The sequence below is a fragment of the Pinus tabuliformis genome, chromosome 3_2, assembly GCF_031772625.1.
Source record: "Pinus tabuliformis cultivar Carrire ecotype Pingquan chromosome 3_2, CPIR1, whole genome shotgun sequence".
In the NCBI taxonomy this organism is placed as follows: Eukaryota; Viridiplantae; Streptophyta; class Pinopsida; order Pinales; family Pinaceae; genus Pinus; species Pinus tabuliformis.
Genome location: NC_142302.1, coordinates 1,271,108,953 through 1,271,119,674, shown reverse-complemented (window position 1 = coordinate 1,271,119,674; position 10,722 = coordinate 1,271,108,953). Strand labels below are relative to the sequence as shown.

The following is a 10,722-nucleotide window of genomic DNA, read 5'->3' as shown; positions in this document are numbered from 1 at the left end:
TCCACGTACAAGGGAGAGGAGAGCACAGTTCATAAATTCAATTCCGACAGATCATGGAGAAGATGAAGCTTTCTCTGGGGTTTTAATCTCACGTCCAAAGAAACCAGAGTATGATATCCAAGTAGCAGGGAAATATGACCTTGTAGATGCTCTTGCATCTGCTACCTCCAGGATAAGATTACCAGAACCCAAAAGGAGCAGATTGTGTACCACTACATATCCTATTCCACAACAATGTTCATCTAATCTAAAAAGCAGCTTTTGTACAACATTTTGAAAAAGATGTTGACTGTTACTGACCGGAAGTGCTCATTAATTACTGATTTTACGGCCCAAAATACTTTGACATTTCAAGAGTAACTGATAACATGAGTCATGCCATACACTGACTGAAGTAAGCATTGGGGCAGCTGTATTTTGAAGATTAAAACTGATCTGAGCATGAAATGACTCCATTGTTTGTGCCAGCCTAATTTGTAACTTCCTATGGTGATCAACAATTCTAATATCATTTTATGTACAGCTTCTAAAAGATTAGTTTGACTATCTGTATATATTGGGCTTCCCAATGAAGATGTAAAATGCAATATATTAGAATTGCATTTTGTATAAAGCATAACAGTATCTTCTATAACAATTTTTGGTGAAATACTGTTATTTCAAACTAAATTGCTCTTGTTTGTGTTTTAAGTCCTCATTTGAGGTAAACGATAGTACAATCTATGACGTGCATTGAGCATTTTAGAAAATTTGGAGGGAAAAATAATTGCTCAAGACCAGATAATTAATAGAATCAAAGTCATTAATGAGACATCTGTCAATTTTCATGATACATCTAAGCTTTTGACATTTCTGTGTTGCCTTGCAATTGGAAATCATTGCAAAGTTCAAACAGTTTAATATCAATGTTTGTGATGAGATGATAAAGCCTATATTCTTCGACACTCCAGGCTCCTGTTGTTTTCTGAATTAATTGCTGGTCAGCTTGCTTGGTGGACTTCTTTAATTCAAGTCAACTAAATGTTTATAAGAAAATTTATATTATTAGAAATTAAAATATTATTTTGATTTTGAGATGGCAAAGGTCTAGGCTCAAATGTGTCAAAATGGTGCAAAAGTGGCGTTTATACATTGAAGTGTCTTGCTTTCCAAATCCAGGTCGAGCAGTTATTAAATTTTTCCTTTAAAGTATGGCAACAAATCATTTATTTCATGAAAAGAGAGAAGTGCCTGGAATGACGAAAAACATTGAGGCATATTACGTTGCCCTTGTTGAAGGGTTAAAAGAGGCAAAACAACATGATGTCAATGATATTGAAGTCTTCACCAACTCGGAGTTGATATGTAATCAGATGAAAGGCATCTATTGGGTTCGGAAGGACAATTTAAAACCTCTTCATAAGGAAGCAATAAATTGGAGTTGTCAATTTCAACATTTTACCATCAATCACTTTGCAAATATTGAGAAGATGTCCACTGATATAATGTCCAAAGCATTTTTAAGCACATATGTAGATGCCAAATATGACATAGGATCACCATCCACTGCAACAGAAATCATTGATCACCATCAATATAAATCCCCATTATGCGAATGGGTTGTTGTTATCATTTTTCTGGGGTCTATCATAGCATGGTTCTTTCACTAAAGAAGAACCCATTAATGTTTTATTTTTCCCCAACATGTAATGACTACGGTTTTTTGTATTGGAGACAAATTTATGGACAAATGTATTTTCAGAAAAGTAACTAGTTCATGGTTTTGTGATTATCATCAATACATTATGATGTTGTCTGATCCTTCCAAACACCTTCTCAGATCTTTGTTTTTGGAGAGATATTGATATGCTATGTGATTTGTTCGTTGGTTGTTGATCAGTGATGAAAGGTTTCTTTACTATGTTTATAAGCAATTTATTCTTAATAACACATATTTCTCAATCACCCAGTCACTCTTCCCGTCTCCACCTTGGATTTCATCCCAATAGTTTTCCCAGATCACAACTCTATTTTGGCTTGACTTCTTTGTATTTCAGATCTTGTGCTTGTGGATTTATCATGATAGTAAGGACCTAGTCTTTTTAAATCAAAGAAAATCTTGTTCATGCTCAGTGTGTCATAAGGAAATGTCAATATTTCTCCAAGAAATCACATCCGTCATGATGGTCTACTATGCTAAATCTCCCATGTGACCACTCCAATTCCTCCAAATCCTGCACTAGTTTTTCCTCTACAAAGGGATTTTTAGATAAAAACTAGAAAATATGAAGTTGGTGTTCTGGTTGTTCTTGTAAGAGAGCTAAGAGGATTACTTGCAGTTAGCGAAACCTCTGCAATCCCTCTAATAGTCAACCATTTAAGATTGGGTTCATCTTTAGCTAAATGCAAGGACAATTTATTTCTGTTTTGCTGTCATTGTGTTGCAGTGGAAGTGACAAAACTGTAAATAGTTTGTTGAGATTGGCATCATTAATGCCTTCTCTGTAAAGAAAAAAAGAAATCTCGTTATATTATTAGAATCATTCACAGTTGGGACTCTTCAAGAACTGCTCAAACAATTCTCTTGCCTGAGATTGGCAATTCAGCCACTTTAACACACTAGTGAAGCAGCTGCCAGTTTTCCACCAATTCATGTAGGGGCCTGGCTTTTACTTGTACAGATATTCTTTGGCAGACAAGAATCAAAATAAATGTAAATATATCTGTTATTTGATAGGATTTTGTTTTGTACAGTATTTAATCAGTCATAAAGGAGATGGACGACATAGAAATTCGGGGTGTCCAACTCACCTCTGTAATTCACCCTTCTAGGAGGTGCGTAATTGCTCCCACATGGTCATTGTAGCTTGATGTACCTTTGGGTCCCATTGACCTGATTTGATCATTTGTGTAATTAATATAAAATTTCTATCTTATCAAACATATATATTTGAGTTGGACTAGCTTAATTAATATGTGCCCACTTTTGCTAAACAATACATATTTTATGTCTGGAATCTGGTTTAGGTATTCTCACACACAGCCATCATACCATTATCAACAAGGTAATGAATTTTGTTGTTTAGGTTTTACTCCTTATCAGTAAATCTATGTTTAGGTTTTACCCTCCACTTTTTTTAGTGAATAGATTGAGGAATGTGATTACACAATCTTGCTAGAATATTTCCTTGAACATGTATGTTAACCCAAATAAAAGGTTACAATTCATAAGAGTTAAAATATTTCATGCATAGTATGGAAATTTATTAATATTGAGGTGATAGTGGATGTATTCCTAATAGTGCTTATCATTTAGCATGCTTGGTTGAAACTTTCCAACTCTGCTAGTTTGAGTCTTAACATGTGACAACTTTGGATTGTTATTTTTCTTTCATGGATTGTCACTTAAGAATATTTGACATTTCCTCAATTAATTAGAAGGGTTAATAACATAATGTTATACAAGTTACCTTAGTAAAAGAAAAAGGACATAAATGGTTTCCTAGGGAGAAAAGGGGGAGAGCAAAGGTGGAGAAAAAGAAGAAAAGACAACCCTTATGCACTATTAGCTCCCTAAAACCTCCTCCATGTGGAACTTCCCAAGGGAGGATGTTATGTTTTTAAATATCATTCCATTCAAGTGGAGCTTTCTAATTCCACATATCTCGTGGTGATCATATATCTCATTGGTTTCTTATCCCTTTCATCTACAATTACTTGTTTACAATGAACAACCATTCTTTGGATTTAAATCCTTTGAACAAATGTTCCTTTTTTTATAATAACTATAGTTTGCTAGGCCTCGTTGAAAATTTGAACTAGGGGCTCCATTTGTAAATGAGATAGCAACACTAACAATTAACGCTGAGTGAAACACCATCCCTGACAAAATTGTTTCTTTGAGTTCATGTCCAGTGAACAAGTGTTTGTCGCATTTGTTCTCAAATTGTTTTTTATCATTGATTTGTAGCATAAGTTAGAAAGCCACTAATGCCCTAAACTCTGCATATACAGTGCTTCTATCGTGCAAGTCGACACCCTGAAATTGGTAATTAAGTGTGTAGGATTTAAACCAATAAGTTGACCAACATTTGTGTTCCTTGTTGTTTAACTTGGTTAATTCATGTCTTACATTACTACCAAATTTTTGATATCTCTACAAGAAAGTAAAATAGCGAGTCAATTTAATCAAAGTCAATTCATTGCTCACTAAGGGAATGTTTTTTTCACATCAAATGCCTACCTATGGAAAGAAAATTTCCCATGAGTAGCATTTCAGAATGTTCAACATTCATGAAAAAGATGAGTGTTATCTTCCATTTAAGGTCTGGTCTTAATGCAATCCCTAAATAATCATGATTATAAAGTTTTTATGATATAAATCTACATAGATGTGGGTCAAAATATTAGACACATTGGTAATTAATAACATGGAATGCTATCATCAATTTCAATGCTAAACAGGGGTTTGTCGAATCTTATAAATTTTTGCATTAAGATGAATCACATCAGTTCCTCATTTTCTGAACAAGTTAGATAAAAATGTCATAGTGCACAATGAAGCAGTGTCAAGCTAGTGGTTCAACTCATTAATTGACAAGAGGATGGATCATCTACAGCACAAATGACAAGAGGAAGGCATTAAAAGCATGGACAACACCATGATTTCTTATGTAAAGGAGACAGAATGTGTTGGTTGGTATGGATATATTTTTTATTTGTGTACTTTGTAAAACTACAAACTTGTATTTATGTAAGCATTGAAGGTTATAGAGTATGAATAGGATGAATAATGTATTGGTTGGTATGGATGTAAGGGTTTATTTGTGTACAAGGAGAAAAAAGAAACTATAGCCTCTAGAAGTGATTCATTATGTCCATCTAAACAAAGATATGATACACAGATCCATGATGGAAAGATAATAAATTCACACAAGCATCCAATGTATCAAACATTGACACTTGTATATGCAATACCAAGCTTTCAAGTGGTATCAGACCTCGGCATGGGCAAGTTTGTAATCTTCTTCAAAAATACCAAATCAGGCTTTAGTTCCAAATAAGGGGTTCGATTTGTGTCTTGTTTGCTTCATGTTTTTAGAACTCATGGAAAAGTTGGTTGTGCAGTTGGTAATAGAGTTTGTAATTGAAGCATTAGAATAACTAAGAATGCATGTTTCAGGTTGACTTGGTTCAAAAGCAACAGGTTCAGAAAGCTGCACATCAAGATGCTATGAACCCAAGAGCTTCTTTCTTAAATATGAACACCATAAATAAAATTAGATTTGTTTTGATCATATAACAGATCTAACATTTGAGAATATATTTGAAGAACAATTTAGATTGATTTCCAAAACACTAATTCATTCCCAAATGGTGGTGTGTATACAACATTGTTACAGCTTAGTCTGCATTATTAGACCAGTTACATGAGAAAATACAGAAACATTGCAGTAAAAAGAACCAACAATTCAATTTTTTGAACAATTACAAAGCCATGTGAATTAACATGACATTCCATGTCAAAGTTCAAAATCTCATGAAACTTCAGGAGAGTAGTGGCATATAATTGATCTTTTACTTTTGCATTGATGAGGGCTCAAACATTCCTCGGTGCTCATCAGGCACCCATATTTTAATATTTCACTGATGAAGGCTCAAACTTTCCTCAAATTTTGCAGGCACCCATGTTCTCAATGTACCTAGAGCCTTTTGAAACAACCCAACATTAGACTATGTCAAAGCACGAAGTTTCATGAACTTTAAGAGAACATATTATGTCCATGAACAGATTATGAAAAAGGTATTTTTATAACAACATAACAATGGGAAAACATAAATATACTTATCATATGATAAAGGGCCACCTGACGATGCCATGATAACCTAGCTTATCTATTCTTTGTGCATACCTCATTGATTCCCACTAGGGTTGAAGTCCTTCCATAGATGATCAGTCATGGTAGAAGATGATGCTTGTCCACTTATTCTATAGTTATCTAGAAAAATGTCAAATATTATCGCAAAGAAATTTTCTAGAGCATCTAGAGTTGGTGAAGACTTCAATATCATTGACATCATGTTGTTTTGCCTCTTTTAACCCTTCAACAAGGGCAATGTAATATGCCTCATTGTTTGTCGTCATTCCAGGAACTTCTCTCTTTCCATGAAATAAATGATTTGTTGCCATATTGTAAAGGAAAAATTTAATACTACTCGACCTGGATTTGGAAAACAAGACACTTCAATGCATAAATGCCACTTTTGCACCTTTTTGACACATCTGAGCCCAGACATTTGCCATCTCAAAATCAAAATAATATTTTAATTTCTAATAATGTAAGTTATCTTATAAACATTTGGTTGACTTGAATTAAATAAGTCCACCAAGAAAGCTGACCAACAATTAATTTAGAAAACAACAGGAGCCTGGAGTGTCGAAGAATATAGGCTTTATCATCAATGATTTCCAATTGCAAGGCAACACAGAAATGTCAAAAGCTTAGATGTATCATGAAAATTGACAGATGTCTCATTAATGACTTTGATTCTATTAATTATTGGGTCCTGAGCAATTCTTTTTTCCTCCAAATTTACTAAAATGCTCAATGCACGTCATAGAGTGTACTATCGTTTACCTCAAACAAGGACTTAAAACACAAACAAGAGCAATTTATTTTGAAATAACAATATTTCACCAAAAATTGTTATAGAAGATATTTTTATGCTTTATACAAATGCAATTCGAATATCTTGCATTTTCCATCTTCATTGGGAAGCCCAATATATACAGATAGTCAAACTAATATTTTAGAAGTTGTACATAAAATGATATTAGAATTGTTGATCACCATAGGAAGTTGCAAATTAGGCTGGCACAAACAATGGAGTCATTTCATGTTCAGATCGGTTTTAATCTTCAAAATGCAACTACCGCAACACTTACTTCAATCAGTGTATGGCATGACTCATGTTATCAGTCACTCTTGAAATGTCAAAGTATTTTGGGCTGTAAAGTCAGTAATTAAGGAGCACTGCTGGTTAGTAATAGTTAGCATGTTTTTCAAAATGCTGTACACAAGTTGCTTTTTAGATTAGATGAACACTACTGTGGAATAGGATATGTAGTGGTACAAAATCTGCTGCTTTTGGGTTCTGATAATCTTATCCTGGAGATAGCAGATGCAAGAGCATATACAAGGTCATATTTCCCTACTGCTTGGATATCATACTCTGGTTGCTTTGGACGTGAGAGCAAATCCCCAGAGAAAGATTCATCTTCTCCATGCTCTGTCGGAATTGAATTTATGAACTGTGCTCTCCTCTCCCTTGTATGTGGAGATAGTGAAGGCAGAGATTATGACCATTCATCCTTGACAAGATAGGTATGTTTTTTCCTTTTTGAACTGCTTGATCGCACCTTTATATTAGATTCTGTGTAAAACATGATCCAAGGGTGGCCTGCAGCAGCAACAAAAGATATGATCATAAAATTCATATGTGCATAATTGCATCTTAGCAAAAAATGGAAGACACTGCATACAAAATATGTAATTCTTGGTAGTACAATAGTTTTACTTACTCAAAACTTCTTCTGGAGAAAGTCTCTTTCTAGCATCTCTGGAAAGCATATTTGATAACAAATCCTTTGCTAGTCCCGAGATAGACTGTCATTTTTCAGAATGAAAATCCAATTGGACTTGTTTTATTGCCTCAAATATGGCTTCAACAGATTCCCCACGAAATGGTAATACACCTATCAACAATGCATGCAGGAGGACACTAGCAACCCAAACATCAACCTTTTCTGAATAGGTCCCTGCCAAAACTTCAGGAGCAACATACGCAGGGCTTCCCACAACACCTGATAAGTTTTGTCCTGTTAGAATAAATACAAGTGATGTTAATGAACTATAAGTCAACATAAATCCATGGTTATTTAATAATGATAATAATGCCCTTGTCTGGATGCCATAAAATTATGTGTTTACTAAAATGAGAGACAGGGTTGATTACAATGAAGCTCAGAAATAAATACCTTTTGCAACCCACATGGACAAGCCAAAATCAGCTAGCTTTTGTTGTCCTGTACTAGTTCGAAGAATATTCTCAGGATTTATATCTTGATGGATGACACCCATCTCATGGAAGTACTTAATGAACATTGTTAATTCTTTGATCAATTTAGCAACCTGGTGCTCAGAGTAGCATCCATTCCTAGACATCTCATCGATGAGGCATCCTCAAGAGCATAATTCCATCACAAGATGCAAAAATTCTGCATCTTCATACACGGCTTGGATTGTGACAGCACTGGGATGGCTTGAAAGATGCTGCATAATCTCAACTTCATTATGCACGTTTTCTTCAGTCTTTTTGAGCAGAGTCATGTAGGCCAGCTCTTCTCCTGTAGCCTTGCTCTTGCATATTCTTACCAGACCAAATTTGCCTCGTCCCAATTCTAGGCCTAAAGAATAATCAGTTTCAAGCTTCCACTTCCTGCCAGTCCGAGTAGCATGATCAATGCAGCCAACCTCTGTCTTTAACCCTCGTCCTGGTGAATTAGGTAAACAACCCCTTCTTGGAGGAGGAACAGTAGCAACTGTTGTAGGATGCAGATGCCGGGAACCCAATTCTTCGTCCCTCATCTTTTTTTTCCTCTGCTGTTGGAAAGAAAGGTGTGTGGCCAATGATGTGGAAGATGCACCATCATCACATAGACGAGCTCTCTGTTCCAAAATGGAAAGATCTATTGCTGCTCCTTTTCGCTTCCTTCTTAATGAATCCATAGCCAAGGTCTCTGGGGTTTCTCGACCACAGAGGACACGAAGAATGACTATTTGTCAAATAGGAGCTAGGGAAAACAAATCAATCTGCAGACACAAGAAAAAACCAGTAAATAAAACAAGAACAACCACTCATATGATCTGAAATGCTTCTTCAAAACAAAAATCATGAGAAAACAAAGAATCAAAATTGCCTACGCTGTGTCAATATATGACAAGCTCATGATACCCTCCCGTTCTCTTCATAATGCGTAGTGATTTCTACATAGTCATTTAATGAATACATAGTCATGTCAATTTTTAATATTTTTGTTGGATATCGCTTGCATTGATATGGTATTTTTCATACCAAACAATGCACTTGAATGTCAATTTTTGTTATGTATCTATGGATTGTATAGAGTATTTATATATTTCTTATATGAGACTACACGAATGCTAGTTATTTGTATATTACTGTATTTGAAATATTTTTTATATACGTATGCCTTTGTAAGATGGAAAGATGATTGTTAGTATTTAAAGTTATTTAGTATTGAAATTTATTTCATGTATAAAGTCAATGAGAATAAACACTTGAAATTGCTAAAGATGTAACATCAGATGCAAGATTGAAAATTGAAATTACAAAGCAATTGAATTTTTTTGTAAGTGAAGGAACAAGCAAGTGTACTTTGAAAAGAGCTTAGTCACTTGGTTCACATGAAAGAGCGAATGGATATCACTGAAAATGATATCAACATAATAAGAATGTAGTAGATGCACATAGAAAGGATGTAGTAGATGCACATAGAAGAGCAGTGTGTTAACAAAAGAAAATAACTTCAATAGAGCATCAACATGATGAAGTCAATAATCGTAAGTATGAGAACATGAGTAGTACCATGGGAAAAAATTTTCTTCAAATGTTTGTTTACGTGGATGTTGAAGATGTTGAAATTTTTTTACTGTACCAAATTTTTCTAACAATAGTGTTCTTTGGGAACATTGTATTTACAAAGAAACTGTTCATGCAAGCAAGAACCAAGGGTCCTTTGCAAACAACACAAGAAATGGAGTATTTTAAGATGGAAATAATGATGCCCATGAAAAATTTGTAACATCTAGTTTATTTGGTGATAACAATATGTTTGGTGACATGGTTGGGAATTTTCGTCATTCTACTAGCAATGTGGCGTGGGGCATTCCTTCCAGCGACTATATAGTCAATATTTCCAGTCCTCTAGAATCTGTTCGCGCTCAGTCTCTTGGAATAAAATAGGTCCTTGAAGCATTTTTTTCTTTGATATGATTTTGAAATATGAATGGAATATATTAATTATTATATGTTTTTCTTGTTTCATTTCTTTGTGCAAAACAATTTTCTAATGAATATTGGTCTAGAAATATAGGCATAAAGAACACATGATTTGTCCATACCTCAAGTTCAACCTAGACCATTTGAATTCCATACTTCATTAAATTGCGAGAACGAAGAACTCTTTCACATCAATTTTAAAAAATTGGCTGTTTCGTGGAAATAACATTTCGTTGAAATGTTTATTTCCCTCGATGTTATGCATTTCCTAATTTTTCATGTTTTGCAAATATTGCTGGTATTGAGCTTCTTTGGGTACAATGTGTTTACATAAAGAACGCTCATGGAAGTGGAAATGGTTAGTGTTGTAGAAATGATGGAAGAAATGTAATTATGCAAAAAAAGCACAATGATGTGATTTGACAATTTGCGGCATCTGATGTTTTTTCTGATAGTAGTATGCTTGCTGGGATGGTTGGCAATTTGTGATATTCAGTTCTGAATGTGGGAACAAGCATTTCTAGAGGCAAGTCTATAGACAATATTATTATTGGTAGAGAATCTATGCACACTCCCTCTTGTACAAGACAAGTGTTGTAAGTGGATTTATTTTCATGGGATTTGTACATTTGAATATATATTTTGTAATTGCTAATGCAT

At 34.4% G+C, this 10,722-nt stretch overlaps 1 pseudogene; it reads right to left on the bottom strand.

Annotated features, from left to right (window-relative positions):
- Positions 1-7,042: 7,042 nt before the first annotated feature.
- On the bottom strand, positions 7,043-8,768 carry LOC149185375 (serine/threonine-protein kinase PEPKR2-like; annotated as a pseudogene).
- Positions 8,769-10,722: the final 1,954 nt, after the last annotated feature.